Genomic DNA, 17,360 nt, shown 5'->3' on the forward strand with positions numbered 1-17,360 from the left:
TTAAACCAAAGCACCTGGCAATGGATGACACTTTCTGGCTCCATAATTGAGGCAAACAATAAAAGGACCAAATCACTACCTGCAGGATATAAGAGAAAAGATACTAGAAAGTTTACCAAATAGATGCTCACATTTAAGGACTCACCTGCCAAAGATCCTTTAAAAAAATAAACTGAGAAAATAATTATTAATGTTCACTGTCATGCTTCTTTTATACTTCACCAGGAAAGGAGAATTTGAGCCTGTCTCTATACTATCCCACAGATGGTAATTATGGAGAGAAGCGAATTGATTATTAATGATTATTTGAATCCTCATGTTTCATAAGCACTGAAGCTATTTTTTTAAGGGGTATAACAGGTTTTAACAGGAAAAGGATTAATGGTTTTATTTTCCTCAACTGAGGCACAAAATGAATGAGATTTTTCAAGCTAATGTTCCTTCCGTCTGGCTCAGGTGTCTGGGCTCTATATTTATCTTGTGTCAGGCATGCGCCTGAAGTGCTGGAAGGCTCAGGCTGTCAATGGCTTTCAGATGTCAGGATAACCTTAAAGACAGATGAATGGCCAAGACCCCGTGCCTCATTTTTGAGTTCTCAGCTGCTGCGCTGTGGAAATCATGTGTTTATTTTCTGCGTCTCCTCCTACCACAGTCTCTCTGAAGCTGACTTCAGATCCTACATCGAGACAAGCCAGCTCCCCTAGAAGTTGGTGAGCAAAATCACTTTTGTTTAGGGGTCTGACTGTTAAGGTCTTTCTTGTTGATGGGTTATCATCTGGCAGATATTAATAATTATTATTTTTAGCTGTTTAGGATGATAAATATTATCTGTTGGAATAATTTCATCTATGATGCTTCTTTTAACATTTGTAAGCTTTCAATGAAATAGATGAATAGACTCTTGACACTTAAATTTAACATTTCCACTAGTGTCTAAATTCATCCTATGAAATTCCCATTTGCACATTTTCCTGGCTTTTATTTCAAAAGTATCAGAAAATGTAGAATTCTTATCAAAAGTATAATATTACTGGCAATCTTATTCCCTCAGATTCTCTAAGTTGATATGGCTTGTCCTTATCTAGACTGAGTTTTTATTTAAATTGCTATTTGCCTTCTTATAGCATTTTTAAAATATCTTTTTGAAAAGGACACTCTAAAGCCCAATTAAATTTTTCTCTTCCAAATTGGAAAAACTTTATTTTAACTGAGACTAGAAGTTGAAGGATCTTTGTTCATGATATTCTGAAAATGTTTTTTGGCACATTGTCATGACTAACAAGTATATTTAAGAACTGATTTAACATACCCAATCCTCTAAACAAACTGACTCTTAGAAGGAAAGAAGAAAATAATCTTTCCATATATAAACATATTGATCATTAGTGGTCATACAAACTGTAGTGACTGTGGGCACTGGATATCTTACTTTGGAGGGAGGGGGTTTTGTCACATAGCAGAACTTTGTTACACGGTGTGTTTCATAGTATGGCTATATAAGGCCAAAAAACACTGCAAAGAATGATAGAGGAGTAACTTATGCAGAAAGGAAACTTAGCGACATACTCATTTAGAGACAAAACCAGATGTTGATTAAAATCAGTAACCTGTGACTCCCCACATTATTTTGCAAAGTCTCGAAATGAACTGGGTAGAATTCTTTACCTTTTAAAGAAGATCATTTCCTTGTATTCTTTGAAGAAATGGTTGCTTGAAGCTGTGCTGAATTCTGGGGAAAGCATTCTGCACTGATACTTACAAAAGTGTCAACTTCCTGTTCCCTTCCTGTGTGAGAGCCCAGAACTTAGATGGGATGCGGATCAGGTGAAAAGGAAAAGGCAGCCTGTATTTTTCTCAGGTATACCTGACTAAATAATGAAAGTGGGATTTGTGAGGCAATACATGAGACTCCTGTAATCTTGGCAAGGGAAGGAGAAATATTTTCAAATGATGTACAACACAAACACTAATTATTTGGAATCAGATCCCTTTGTAAAAGACAATGACAACTTTGCAGCTAACTGTTCTGAGAGTTTAAGGAAGAAAGCAAACAACTGAGGATAATAAAACAATTTTCACCTGGGAAAAGGTAAGCTCTTGACCTCAGAAGAATCATTGTCAGGCAAAAATAGGAGGAAACAAACAAAAAAAAGCTTTCCAGTGGCTAACAAATCAGTGGCAAAGACCATGTAAGACTGCAGAGTAGGCCAATCAAATGGAAAAATATGTTTTGTTTTGTTTTTTTAGAGTGGAGAAATACACAATCTACTGATGTTAATGTGACTGGCTAATTTTGCTTTTGGCACCGACTGCTAATTAAGATCACTCATTAAGGAATTTAATCTTCTTAGTTTTTGTTAGCTAAATTTCACAGATTTCTGAAATTAAAAAAAATGCTTTAAAATGTATGAAAAGGGAAAATTTTTTTTATTGATAGTTTTCTTTAAAAATTTTTTTAACGTTTATTTATTTTTGAGACAGAATCAGAGCATGAACTGGGGAGGGTCAGACAGAGAGGGAGACACAGAATCCGAAGCAGGACCCAGGCTCTGAGCTGTCAGCACAGAGCCCCACGCAGGGCTCGAACTCACGGACTGTGAGATCATGACCTGAGCCCAAGTCTGACGCTTAATTGACTGAGCCACCCAGGCACCCCATGGTTGGTTGTTTTTTATTGCTCTTCTGATGAAAACTGCAAAGCGCATCACCGCTTTACTGTAGCTTCAGTACAGCTTCAAAGGAGTGGTGGGCAGTGAGGAACGGGGAGCTATCGCAGGTGGAGGAGGGACACTGTGTTTTTATCAGGGTCCTGGAATCCTAAATAATTCCAGGTTAAGAGTGATTCTCTCCATGACAAACAATGAACTGTTGTTCATCAGGAAAATGAAACTGTCTAAAACTAGCACAACTGCACAGAGAATATAAAAAGAAACCTAGTTTAGTAAATAATTAGTCTTACTGTTTGCTGTGTTGTATCAAAAGGCAGAAATTGACTAAGACACTAAACTTTTACAAAAGGCTTTGAGTATGCCACTGGCTCCCCAGTGAACTTCCCAGCCATTTCTTTTTGAAGATTGGTAAGATGGATTTTGTTTTGTGTCTTCTGACAAATTTAGCTGTGTGGAAAATGATTAACACTTTTAAGGTGTTTGTTGGTACGCTGTTGTGTAAAATGTTTTGAAATATACCTAGAGACCTTTGTCACACAAACACTGTCATCTCACAGAGGAAATGACAGAAGGTTGGCAAGCATTATTGAGGGGCATAGCAGGCAGCTTGGCTCCATTCACCAAGGACTCCAGAGTGCCCCCAAATAGAAAAGCATTGTTTTTCCTTGAATGCTTGTGAAGTTTACAAGTGGAATAAGAACAGCGCTTTAAAAAGAACTACTAGTTTCATCCCTTAATTTTGCTTCCCTCATTAAATCTTCCAAATATAAATGTTACATTTCTCCCATGTTAATTTTTAGGAAATTGGAAAGGATATTAGTATTCATGTCATAGTTTTAAAAATTAAGAACACAGTGTAATAGAAATGCAGGCAGAGGCTCATTTTGCTCTATTCTGGAATTTCATTATTACTCTTTGAAATGTAATAGGAGCCAGGGTAGAGTGTCCTTCTTGTATCTCAATCCAGGAACCTTTAGAAATGAAATAATAAAAGTTAGTTTATTCACTACAGTGGTCCCATAGAATGGACCCTAAGCACAAGATCTTTTTAGAGAAGGCATAAATTTGTAGTAAGTGAGCAGGATGTTTTCAACAAATATTCTTGCCTTAAGAGCGAACCCTAAAACAGCAAACCTATTTTGAATACCTGATGGAGTCCTCTATCTTTCACAGTCACTTATTCATTGATGCATTTGTTAAAATACATACGGATGAGCATTCACTGTGTGTAGGACAGTGTTGTAGGCTCTAGAGAACATTATTAACAATTTTTTGCTGAATGTTTATAAGGATCCAGGATCTTTTTACAGGTGGTTGTTCTAAATTTTGTTTATATGGAATGAAATCTTTTGATGAAAGTTAAAAAAACAACTGTTAGTAAATGATAAAGATGTAGGATGATTTTGTGGACATTTTCCCCACCATGTACACAAGCAAACCACTTAATGAACCATCCATCTCCTGAAGAAGATAGGCTGAATAGGTGACTGTTACCTTTACAGAATTAGAAGGAAGATGATGAGCACAGTTGCCTCCTCTGCCTGCTCTCAGCTTCTTGCCATTGCCCCTACAAATGAAAAAGGCATATTTAAAATGCTGAGTAACTTACATAAAGCACATGGAAACCCCTTCCGAATACACTAACATAATTGAGTGTGCATCCTAAGCTTTAATAGCCTATTTAATAGGGTTTAATAGCTCTTAAGGGTTACTTTTTTTTTAATGTTTATTTATTTATTTATTTTTTTAATATATGAAATTTACTGTCAAATTGGTTTCCATACAACACCCAGTGCTCATCCCAAAAGGTGCCCTCCTCAATACCCATCACCCACCCTGCCCTCCCTCCCACCCTGCCCTCCCTCCCACCCCCCATCAACCCTCAGTTTGTTCTCAGTTTTTAACAGTCTCTAATGCTTTGGCTCTCTCCCACTCTAACCTCTTTTTTTTTTTTTTCCTTCCCCTCCCCCATGGGTTTCTGTTATGTTTCTCAGGATCCACATAAGAGTGAAACCATATGGTATCTGTCTTTCTCTGTATGGCTTATTTCACTTAGCATCACACTCTCCAGTTCCATCCACGTTGCTACAAAAGGCCATATTTCATTCTTTCTCATTGCCACGTAGTATTCCATTGTGTATATAAACCACAATTTCTTTATCCATTCATCAGTTGATGGACATTTAGGCTCTTTCCATAATTTGGCTATTGTTGAGAGTGCCGCTATAAACATTGGGGTACAAGTGCCCCTATGCATCAGTACTCCTGTATCCCTTGGGTCAATTCCTAGCAGTGCTATTGCTGGGTCATAGGGTAGGTCTATTTTTAATTTTCTGAGGAACCTCCACACTGCTTTCCAGAGCGGCTGCACCAATTTGCATTCCCACCAACAGTGCAAGAGGGTTCCCGTTTCTCCACATCCTCTCCAGCATCTATAGTCTCCTGATTTGTTCATTGTGGCCACTCTGACTGGCGTGAGGTGATATCTGAGTGTGGTTTTGATTTGTATTTCCCTGATAAGGAGCGACGTTGAACATCTTTTCATGTGCCTGTTGGCCATCCGGATGTCTTCTTTAGAGAAGTGTCTATTCATGTTTTCTGCCCATTTCTTCACTGGGTTATTTGTTTTTCGGGTGTGGAGTTTGGTGAGCTCTTTATAGATTTTGGATACTAGCCCTTTGTCCGATATGTCATTTGCAAATATCTTTTCCCATTCCGTTGGTTGCCTTTTAGTTTTGTTGGTTGTTTCCTTTGCTGTGCAGAAGCTTTTTATCTTCATAAGGTCCCAGTAATTCACTTTTGCTTTTAATTCCCTTGCCTTTTGGGATGTGTCGAGTAAGAGATTGCTACGGCTGAGGTCAGAGAGGTTCTTAAGGGTTACTTTTTGTTGAAATAATCAATATGAAATGGGGAACAGGCACAAATCCAAATTTTAGCTCAGTCTCTTGGAGGGGAAGTGGGGACGACCTCTAGTTTTTACAGAAACCTCTCATCTCTAGGAGCCTCATGCTTCTAAGAGCTGCTTGGTCAAAAGTTAGATCTAAGCAGACACGTGGAGGGGCAATTACAGTGCAGGAGGACACATGCTGTGGTAAGGGTAGGCACAGTGATCAGGGCACTGGGTACAGACCTTTGCTATTCCCTAGAGACAGCTCTTGGGCTGGGCTATAAACTTCAGGGAGGCAGAGGTCATTTGTCAACCGGGTATCATTAGCATTGCCCAGTTCCTGACACGTAGTAAGCACTCAATAGCTAGATTTTATTCATCTATTCAAAATTATGTCTAAATCTTTTCTAACTCCAGTGTTCACCTTTCACTGATTATCTCTAAGTGGGTCAAGTCCATGGACCTCATTTATTTCACCTAATACCACTGATTTCTTAGTCTTCTTCCTCCACCCTCCCCCCCTTCCCCCCCCCCCCCCCCCAGTCTGCATGCAAAACTTAGATGTGCTTGCTTCTGCATTCAGCCTCAGAGATGTCTTTACACTGTGTGCCAAGTTTTGGATAAAGCTAGAGAAAAACAGCACTGTCAGTTCTACTCAGGGTCCACTGGCCATCTTTAAGATTTTCTAACCTGGCCCCAGGTACAAGTTATGATTTCTCTTCTCATACTTTATGAGAAATCACAACATGCATAATAGTAGTTGTTTGCCAGTCTAGTCACACAGAACCCCAAAACCTTCCCTGGGGTTGGAAGCTGTGGCCAGCTAGTGGTAGAGGGGTGGTAATCATCTGTTGTCTTCCTCAGCCCCTTGGTCAGTGTTCCTCTGTGACTTTATTGAGAGCATCTCGCAAGTTTCTTCCTTCAGTCTTCCAAACCTCTGTGTATTGCGTCTGTACTCTGCACTCCTATTATGATAACTCAGTAACATTTTATGTTTTACCAAATGAGGTCAGGAAACAATAGGATTAGGCAAGGAAAAAAGTAAATCTTGCTATGAAGAGGCACACTGCAGGAAGCTTACTATAATTGTGCCCATTATCTTCTCTACCCCATTAATATTCCTCTTAAGGAATAAAGGTGCCATTTTGTTTTCTCTCTAAAATCTCCCACACAGAACTTCTGTACATAGTAACCGCAAGAACATTTCTGAAGCTGAAATCCTCTAAAATAAATAAAAGCAATTGAAACTAACTGAATGGTCTTTTGTGAAAAGAAAACTACTTACTAATTATTTACCATGGCAAAGCAACAGCTATGAAGCTTGGCTTTTTTCTGAGGTTTAAAGCTGGAAGTTGACTTTCGATGGCTCTCCCGATGTTTACATTTGTTCACAGCAAAAACTGCAAACATTAGAAGTGGGAATAGTTCTTAACATACTCTCAAACCAAGATCCGCTAATTTTATGAGTGAGAACCCCAAAGCCCATAGACATTAAATGAGTTTTTTGCGCTTCCCTGGGCATTGGATTGGCAGTCCCCCTGCTTGCAGTTTTTCTAGGGTCCCCTTCCCCACCAATATCTGTTAGGTGACCTCATTAACTTTTACAGTTTCACCAATAGTCTATATTTTGCAGAGAACCCAAATCTACATCTCTTGGCCCCAGTGCCTGCTAGTCAAGGTCTCAGTGTGGATGTTTTATATCTTATGTCAAAAGTATCTGACCCCTTTAAAAACATAATCTAGTTTTGTGTTTCACGATATGCATTTTATGTTCAAAATTAAACTGTAATCAGCCCCAAGATAGGTGTGACATCATACTTGAATTTATCCTAGTGTTTAGTAAAATATATGTACATCCATATACTCTGCAAATACTTTTCAAACAAATGGATAGGTTAAATAGTTAAGTATATCCTGCCAGTGAAACCAGAGATTATAACCACTCTGATAATAATTATATGAAATGGTTAGTATTTAATGAGAGGCACTGTAAACATTGGCTGAAGCACCCTCTCTATAGCCAGATTGAAGAGGTTTGAAATTTGGATCGGTCACTTCCCAGCTCCGTGGCCTTGGGCAAGATGGTAAACCTCTCTGTGCCTTTGCTTAATCTGTAATATAGGGATTATAAAAGTACTTACTTCATAGGGCAGTTGTTTAAAGTAAGCGAGTGACTGTATGTAAGATACTTACTCAAGTGTCTTCCTTGTACATGATAAGTGCTTAGAAGGGTTAACTATTATTTAATTGTCAAAATAATTAAAACATGTCTAATGTTATCCTCATTTTAAGAATGAGTAAATGGGTGGCTAATTTGGTTAAGGATCCGATTTCAGCTCAGGTCATGATCTTGTGGTTCACAAGTTCGAGCCCTGCATCAGGCTCTGTGCTGACAGCTCAGAGCTTGGAGCCTGCTTCGGATTCTGTGTCTCCCTCTTTCTCTGCCCCTCTCCCTCCCTCCCTCCCTCCCTCCCTCCCTCCCTCCCTCCCTCTCTCTCTCTCTTTCTCTCAAAAATAAACATTAACAGTGGGTTAACAAAAACATTAATATGTAGTGGGTTAACAGTTAACAAAAACATTAATAATGTTAAAAACATTAACAAAAACAGTAAACAGAGAGATTAAGAAACTGTCCCAGGATCTTGGAACTAATTAAATGAAAATGGGCCTAACCTGAGCCCACCCTCATGTCTAGTTATATTATTTCCTTTCCATTCTTCTCTTTCATCTTGTTACTAGACCTGAAACCTGGGACTCATTCTTGATTTTTTTTTTTTCTCCTTAACCTAGCTATTTATTCACCAAGGCTTAGCTCTTCATGCTCCCTTCTAAATTTCTCCCCATCTCTACTAAGTATTTCTGAAATCTTTCTCAACCTCTTCTTCTCCAGCCCACTATAATTCAGACCATATACTTTTCTGCCTAGAATATTTCAGAAGATTTCCTCTGGATTTCTGTCCAATCTACTCTCCAGAGAGCCAGAGCCATCTTCCAACCCTGAATTTTATTGTATTCCTTCCCTAAAATCATTGAGTAGCTCTCTATTGCTTTCAAGAGAAATTCTTGACAGAAAGAATTCCTAGGTATTTAGGCACACGTCTTGGTGTGGTTTGTTGATATTAGGTCTTTGTGTTGTCATCTGTTCCTGCCTCTCTAGTGTCCTGTCTTGTCTTTCCAAAACTCATATGCTATAGCAAAGCCTTCTCAAAATATCTGTATTTCCTCACTGTGTGTGTTCTTCTGGATTTATATATTTGGGGGGAATGGCTCTGATCCCTTTACCTTCTCCCACTTTCTTTACCTGGGCCTGTATTCTATGACTCTCAAGGAAGATCACACTTCTTCTACCAAAATGTCCTTCATCTCTCTTCCCCAATCCACTATTCTTCTCCCCACCTGAGTGCAGGTGTCACAATGTATCATAACAGTCTGCTTAGGAATTTATCTTCCTAGCCATCCTGTGAGCTACTTGAGTGTGATACCAGGATTTTGTTTTGGTCATTCTCCTATTTTGTCCCAATTAGAAGTCCAGAACAAGAATGCCAGAGGAATTTATTTTACTCTTGCAAAGGCTACAGACTAATGAAACATTTGCCAGTGTCCTGGAGAAATAAAAGTATAAATAAGTGAAAAACAAAGTTAATGATAGGAAAGTATCCTATCATTTCCTATGATAGGAAAGTAGCTCCAAAAGCAATCTGAAATTTTCAAGAATGAGGAAGAGTTTGATAGGGGAAATGACCCAGTATTTTAACCTGTAGAAGTAACTGCAAAAAGCCTGGAGCAAGAATCTGCATATCCTCTGGGTTGTGACATGGAGGTGAAGGGAGCCAGATCACAACTTGGTTCAGGTTCCAGGCATGACCGCCCAGCAGGTGCTTGCTATGTAGGCAAAGGGTTGAGGGCAAGATAAGATTAGGAAAGGACATGCACTATGATGTTGAGTCAAACTCCGAGTCTGATCTAGTTTTCAATCCTTCTTTCTTTTGGAAAAAAACTCCTGGCAAGTAAGGGCTAGAGATTAGAGAGTGAGAAGTATATCTCCTAGCACTCAGTTCAGTTTTAACAGCTATTTAAATCAGATTGGATTTAACACAGCTGTTCTCAAAAAAATTGTTATATATGTGAATAACCAAAAATGTTTAACTCAGTTCTCATAATGCTTGCTTTTGAGAAATCCGTTGTTACATTGCTGTTTTAATTACCTTCCTCATCACCATCCTTAGGATCACTCTTGCTATTTTCTTAATCTACACTCGTACCCTGTACTTCCTACCCTGATTACCATATAATTTTAATCCCTATTAAATACAGACTTTATCTTAATCCCTTTTAAGAAGTTGTTTAAAATTAACCGACCATTATCTTGATGGCCCTTTACTTGGAGGGCCATTAGTTCCCTAATTATATGACCCTATGCCTATGTTTTGTACCTACCACAATAGTATATTATCTTCAATGTTGTGACCTAGACTCCTTCCCTTTAGTGGGATTTTAGTGAAAAAGACAACATTCTCCCCTAGCTTCTTTTGAAACAGTATTATAAAGCTCTTCAGTGGTTCAATGTCCTTCAGCTCTTAATGTGTCCTCCCTGTGCCCTGGCTTATGTCCCCTAGCTTGGCATATTCTTTTATTCTATATTTGATATGGCTGCTCTAACCTTAAGATCTTTGTTTGATGCCATTTTGCACACCCATAATCATTTCTCCTGTTCCTCATCCCTAAGGCATCTTCTAATTATCCTTCCTTTAAGTTCCATTTAGTCTTCCACAACATTCTGGAGTATTGTGGTACCAAATACGTCAGAGCTTCTTGATAACACTGGCAGGAAGAGCCAAGCTTGTGAGATACTTTATCACTGTCAGTGGTCTTTAGCCAAAGACCTGCAGGAACACACCTGTAGTTGAACAAGTTGAGTTGATTATTCATCTCAAAGAGGGCAAAGTATACCACAGGGAAACAAGGGTGACTCAGTAAGAAGGTGTTAAAAAGAAACTCATACAGAATTTGGATTTGGGGTGATTAGATTGGAAGTGGGGTTAAGGAAACAGAGTTGTGCTCTGAATTGGATGTTGTGGGGAAGCAAGGTAATTTTACCACTGGGGGTCTAATAAACCTTATCTAGGAGTAGGGAAGAAGAGACTGGCTAAGGCTGTGATTGGCAAAGCAGGAGCAATGACCCATATTAGCTGGGAAAGGGAGTTATGTGGTATCTTAGTATTCATAAATGCTCTGTGTTTAGACATCATTATAGAGCGCTTGGTTTTTGTCATGAACCATCATGATCATAGAGTGGCCTTTTCTAAAGTTGATGTTCTGTCAAATTGTTGATGTTCAACAAGAGGATACCAAGGCCTGGCTGTGAGTACCAGGCCAATGTCCAGAAACAACAAGACCTACCAGATAGCAGCAGACCAGGTCCTGGACATCAGGAGCTATTTTCTCTTTCACATGACAAAATTCTTTGTTGCTTCAGTAATGAAACTTACCTCTATGAAATCCACTTTCCACTACTTTGGTTATAAGATTCTAATAGAGTTTCTTTGTAATTTTCTCCCTAAGCCCTATGGTATAGTCACTGCACAGTATTTTAATACAAAATCTCATTAATTTGATGCTAGTAATTTGATGGTCAATGAGAACCACAAGAGATCAATCTGTGTATAATAACTACAACATGCACAAACTGTTTAGGGAATTGATTCAGTTCCTTGCATTTACACTCTAAAAACTAATGTGTTACATAAATGAAAAAAATATACCATTGACAGATAAGAAATAAATGGAATAAAATCTTAATTTCATGTAGTGAAAGTTACTTATGGAAAAATTAAGCAGTCTTTCCACTTACTATACAGGATAAGAATGTAATTAACCAGAGATTATAAAATCTTGGAGTTGTGAATTATTGTAAATACAGTATTTCTGGAAATCTCCATCTAAGTTTAACTTAAATAAATGTGGTTTAAAATATATGTGTCAATTTTCTACTTAGATATTCTAGATGCCACCTAAAATAAATTGAATCATCTTACTTTTTCTTTTACATAATAGACAATCATCATAACTTTTGCTTAAAAGAACATCTAGTGAGTGATTCAAGTTCATGATCGAGTATTCAATGTTTTAGTAATGTGTGGATTTCAAATGAGTAGAAACATTAACAAATGACCCATGCTTCTAATTTGCTTAAGAACTTGTTATCAAGTCTACAGAGGAGGTGTTGTGGGTGGGGATGGGACAGGAGGGGGGGGGGAGGGCGATAAGGCTACAAATTAAGCTTGATTCCATAAGTCACACATGCAAAAATTACCTTTCCATAATGTATATTTGAGACATTTGGATTTGGAATATTGTTAAATATACCACTCTCTTTATATGTATATGCTTTTTAAACATGAGCTGCATAATAAATGCAAGGTTTCAGTCCCATATATAAGATTAAGATTTTCCACCTTTGAGTTTTTTCAATTGGTCTTAAAATAGAAAAAAGGCAATACAAAATAGAGATTTGTTATCCACCTCTGCTTTATTTACCATATTATTAATAAAGAGAAGCTATTTTCATTGAACTTTATAGAATTTGCCCTTAGTTATCTTTGAAGATAGGATCTAAGCAAACAAAGATGTGCATTTTTTACTTTCCCCTTAAGATTTACCCTTTTGCATGATCCTAGTTCATCTTTCCTGTTTTCAAGTGAAACATGTAGCTTTGTTTTATGCGAGACAGTAACTGAACAGGAAACTGACATTGAGAAGTTAAAACTCGAGTTAAACATTTCCACTGTTAATTAAATAACAAGGCTTAAGTCTTTTTAAAGATTACAGATGTCTGTTATGAGCCTACGCGATGTGAGTTGATTCAAGTCTTGTACAACCACTGCCATCGTTTTGGATGCGACATCTGAATGGTTCAATAGTTAGAGCAAGGTCATGATAACTGACTTAATTCCCTGTTAATAGTAATAAAAGGAGAACAATACCAATAAGTATAAAAAAATCCATTAGTTAGTTGGGAAATCAGTATTCTTGGAGACCATTCTTTATTTTTTGCAGAGTCAAATTTGCATAATGTACTTGGGGGTATGTGTATATTTTAACATTACAATCTGGAAGACTGCTGTAAATAAACATAATTACTGCTTTTTGTGATGGTCAAAAGAAGTACTTTGCGTGCCCAGTTTAGCAAGAGATACCTATTTTAAATGGAAATTTAAAAAATTAGGGTCAATCACTTTTCTTACCTGAAACATTCCTGCACTTGGCGTGTTTCTGCAAACTACATCCATCATGGATATTCTTAAAATGATTGTTGTATGACTTATGCCAGAATAAAATGGCACCTTTCTCCTCTTACATCTAATCCTTGTTTTTCCAGGGCGTATTATTAGCCTTAGGGGCAAACAGTAGTGATTGTTTTTAATTGCAAAAACCACACAGAGTGTTTCTTGGAGAATATTCTTGTTTTCCACTAGCTTAGATTCTCTTTTTTCCCTTATCCTATACCTCTTTAAACGGTCCTAATGCATTTACATTTTATGCAGGCACTGGTCAAACAACTGCACCAAAAAGCAGGTTCATGTAATCCTTTCTTTTATTGCATGTTCTTGACAAGGTCCTTCTGTAAATAGTATACTGAGCCTAGTCTAAGCAAATGAAATGATAAGTGTCTCCTACATATTGGTCCATGGCCTTTGCAATACAGACCTCCATCTCTTGACCTTTGTTCCCCTCACTTACCTCCACATCTCCCCAACCCCCATGATGATGCTAAAGTGCTGCCCTGATTCCACACCACTACCTTAAAAGCTAAACCACTGCCTGGAATGTGAAGTGGGGAAGATGGGAAATTAAGAGATTAAATACTTCCTAATAGCAGTGGAAGTGTGTGAGTGTTCCTGTTAACAGCTTAACTGCTGTGCTGTTTGTTAGCATTATACTATATTTGACACTTCAACCGGTGCCGGTATAAGAGAAGTGTCCAGTTCTAGGTTCCTTTGGATTTTAGTGTTTTGTTTCTGCTTTTACGGGAGTTCTTGGTTCAGTTTTTACCCAGTTTTCATTACTTCTCCTATTCCTACCCCTGCTGTTAGGCTCCAGAGCACCATCAAAAAGCTTTTCAGGAGAGTATTTCTCCCACTCAGGAGGAGAACTCCTGGGGCTGGCTTCGTTTTACAGCCCTCCTCGCCGTGGATGCCACCACACACTGCAAGTATCTTCCTACTACTCCAAAAGTCTGTCTAAAGCGAGTCCATCTCCTCTTCATTGACTGAATACAAGTTTTAGTCCAGAGCCTCATGTCTTCCCAGTATTCATGAGTCTCCTGTGTAGACCCTCATCCCAACTTATTGCCTTTACTATGACCCTCTATAAGTAACAACTCTTATCTTGTCATTTCCCTGACTTAAAGTGACTTGATGACTCTATTCTGCTTACAGAATAAAACTCAAGTTTCTTAGAATCATGCAAAGGGCTTCAAAAGCTGGTTTCTGCTCATCTTTCTCCCTTTGTGCCATTTCCCTGCAAAGAATTTTGTGGTTTTGCAAATACATCATTCCCTTCTGGCTTTGAATTTATACATGCTGTTCTTTCTACTTGTCCTGACTTTACAACCTCTTGGGTGGTTAGAAAATGTCTACGTATCCTTTGACGCCTTTCCATTAATTTATAGTGTATCTCCTCTCAACAAAACCACGATCTCTGAAAGACATTTTTTTTTCATCTTTGTGTCCTGGCACCAAGATCAATGTCTGGTTATAGTCAGTGGTCAGTAAGTGTTTAAGTGAATATATGAGTTAATGAGTGTCCAAATACCTTTCCTCCTTTTTCATCTAAAGCTTGGAACTTTCTTTATTCTACTCTTTATCATTTCTCTCAAATAAGCTTAGGGGGAAAGCTTCATGAAAACTCTTGGAATTTTCTCCAATAGTAGTTCCCAAGTGTAAAAACTATAGGCTATATAATTATTATTATTCATTAAATAAATCTGAATTCAAGTGCTGCATATTTTGTGACATTGAATAAATTGTGTAACCTTTCAGTATCTCAGCTTCCCCATCTGTAAAATGGGTGCAAAATTATCTTAGGGTTAAGATTTTAAAAGCCAAACTATATATATACATATATATGTGTGTGTATGTATATATATATATATATATATATACATACACACACACACACACACACACATACATATTTATATATATATATAAATCTGAAACGCCACTTCCTCATCTGAGAAATAAATCATTTAGATTAAATGACTTTTAATATCCCTTGCAGGTTTCAGATTTAGGGGACATGAACTTTGGTCCCTCTTCTCTTACTATCTGTGACACTGAGAAGATAAATTTTCAGGTCCTCTCTGTGCTTCTTGGCTAAAATGAGGAGGTTGTACTAGGTGATCTATAAAGAATCTTCCAATCTAAGTTTACTGGATCATCTGTTATCTAAATCTATATGTCTGTTTCCTTTCTTTTGTATATACTTACTACGATACAGCGTCCCAGGTTTGTTTTTAAAATTACTGACTAATGAATATAATTTCACCAGGGGAAAGTGTTCTCGATTTACAGATGTACAGGCTGGGAGCTGGTAAGTAACAGGTTATATAATATCTTGGTCAACTTCCAAACACAAGCAAATTTCCGTGTGTTGACTTTCTGATCTACAGAATTCTATAGCAACTGTTTGTAAAGACTTCAAAAAAATTTCAGATTAAATAGGAGTAATGTCAGCAAAATAGCAGTTTTAGAAATTTCTAGCACCCATTCTGCCTCAGAAACCTCAATCTGAACCACTACCTACACATGAAAATACCTTTATAAGAGCTAAGGTTTCCAGGTGATGATTTACGTATGTGTGTGAAGCAGGTACCATGTTTTTGTAGAGACATTGAGACTATAGCCGATGGCCTCAATCCTTTCCGTAAAGTAGAATATAAAGCAGTTTCCTGAGCAGATACATTTCCTGGGAAATTGTTAAGAAAACGAAGATGTGGCACAACCAAGGGAGTGAAGGGAAGAGACACAAGGTAGGAAAAGAAGTAAAGGATTGGTAAGTAGTTACTGCGGACAGCTCAATACAAATGTAATCTTGTTTTGGGTGCCAGGGTGGCTCAGGAGGTTAAGCTTTGGACTTTGGCTCAGGTCTTGATCTTGAGGTTCATGAGTTTGAGCCCCACTTTGGGCTTTTTGCTGCCAGTGCAGGGCCCACTTCCTCTGTCTCCCTCTGTCTCTGCCCCTTCCCTGCTCCCCTGCTCATGTGTAGGTTCTCTCCCTCTCCCTCCCTCCCTCTCTCTCTCTCTCTCTCTCCCCCCCCCCAATAAACATGAAAAATATTAAAAGAAACAGATATAATACTGTTTTAAAATGTATTTGATTATCAAATGAATGTGATTGAAAAAAGTCAAATAATATTTTAGCAGCTAAAGAAAAAAAGACCATTGCCCTATTTTCCCTAGCTTCTCCCATTCCCCATGCCTCTTTCCAGGAGAAAAATACCTTGAACTATTTCTAGATAACATACTTACAGTGTTAATTCTTGATTTTATAAAAAGTATTCTCTTTTACACATGGCCTTTGATTTGTTCGTATGGAGACGGATCTAGCTTTTATACTACACTACGGAACCCTCCCTCCATTTTACCCACTTGATATAGTCACCTTTCTTGATAGTATTGACTATCTACCTTCATGTTACAAATTTTCTTAAAAGGAGAGCCACAAGTTTGGAATGACTGCTTTCTTTCTGGTAAAATTTATTTTTTCCTGGTGATGATAATCGCCTCCTAAAATCCTGTCATCCTCCTGACCCAATACTAACTTCACCCCCACCCCCACCACCCCCAAGGCCTGTGACATAATTCTTATCCTAGAACTTCTTTTAAATTTCTTCCTGGAAATTCCTTTTGTCTCTTGGTTGTCAGACAAGCTATATTCTCCATCCTCTGTCTTCTGATTTCTTTATTAACCTCCTTACTTTGGTGGAGTTTCTGTTCTGGGAGTTCTTTGAACTCCTTAGGAAAGGATAAAAGACAAGTAAAATTTGGGAACTTGCAGATATTAAAATGTCTTTATGCTCCTTCTTGAAAACATGTTTGCATATAGAATTACAGTTGGAAATCCTTTTCCCTCAGATTTTTAAAGAGATTGCTCACATGTCTCCTAAATTCCCAGTGTTCTGACTTGGTGTGACGTTACTCCCAAGTCCCCCGGGAGGCTTTTAAGATCTTCTGTTATTCTTGATACTCTGCAAGCATGTGAAGACAGACAGGTAGGACAATGGCCTGTGGCCATTTCAATCCACCGTGCTAAACTGGCTGACTTCTTGTACTCTGGAGACTTAGATCCTTCAATTCTGGATAACACTCATGCATTCTATCCTTACCCCCCCACCCCTGCCTTTTTTTTCTGGTTTTATTTTTCTTTCCCTGGAAAACCCTTCCTATGAATGTTGGATCTGTTCTGTTCCTCTGATGGTGCTCTTGTGGCTCCTGTACTGATGTCATGCTCGTGATATTCCAAAAGCCCTGCTGACTGTGTTATTTCTACAACCATTGCTTAAATTTTCCTTACTGCTTTTTATTTACCTTTTATTTCCCTTTCTATGACTTTATGATTTTCTGTTTCACTAGTTTCATGATGGAGTATCTTCCCTTAGTTGTCTGAACAGAGTAATCACAAAAAAATATTTAGTGTTTTTTTATTCCCTTTTCTTATATTTGTCCTTATTGTCTCCTTGCCTGTTTTAAATACTGTCGTGCATGTCAGAGATCTTCCTCAAATGTTTGGTGATTGTCCATT

General features: G+C 38.0%; 1 protein-coding gene across 1 annotated transcript in view; it reads left to right on the plus strand.

Annotated features, from left to right (window-relative positions):
- The first annotated feature begins 688 nt into the window (after nucleotides 1-688).
- The window catches only part of CD36 (CD36 molecule (CD36 blood group)), a 77,345-nt gene continuing 60,673 nt past the window's right edge, over nucleotides 689-17,360 (plus strand). The window contains exon 1 of the mRNA XM_078442522.2: nucleotides 689-710. The gene's annotated coding sequence lies outside the window, so the exon portion shown is untranslated. The remainder of the gene's footprint in view (nucleotides 711-17,360) is intronic.

This window comes from Panthera onca, chromosome A2 (genome assembly GCF_046562875.1).
Source record: "Panthera onca isolate mPanOnc1 chromosome A2, mPanOnc1 haplotype 2, whole genome shotgun sequence".
In the NCBI taxonomy this organism is placed as follows: domain Eukaryota; kingdom Metazoa; phylum Chordata; class Mammalia; order Carnivora; family Felidae; genus Panthera; species Panthera onca.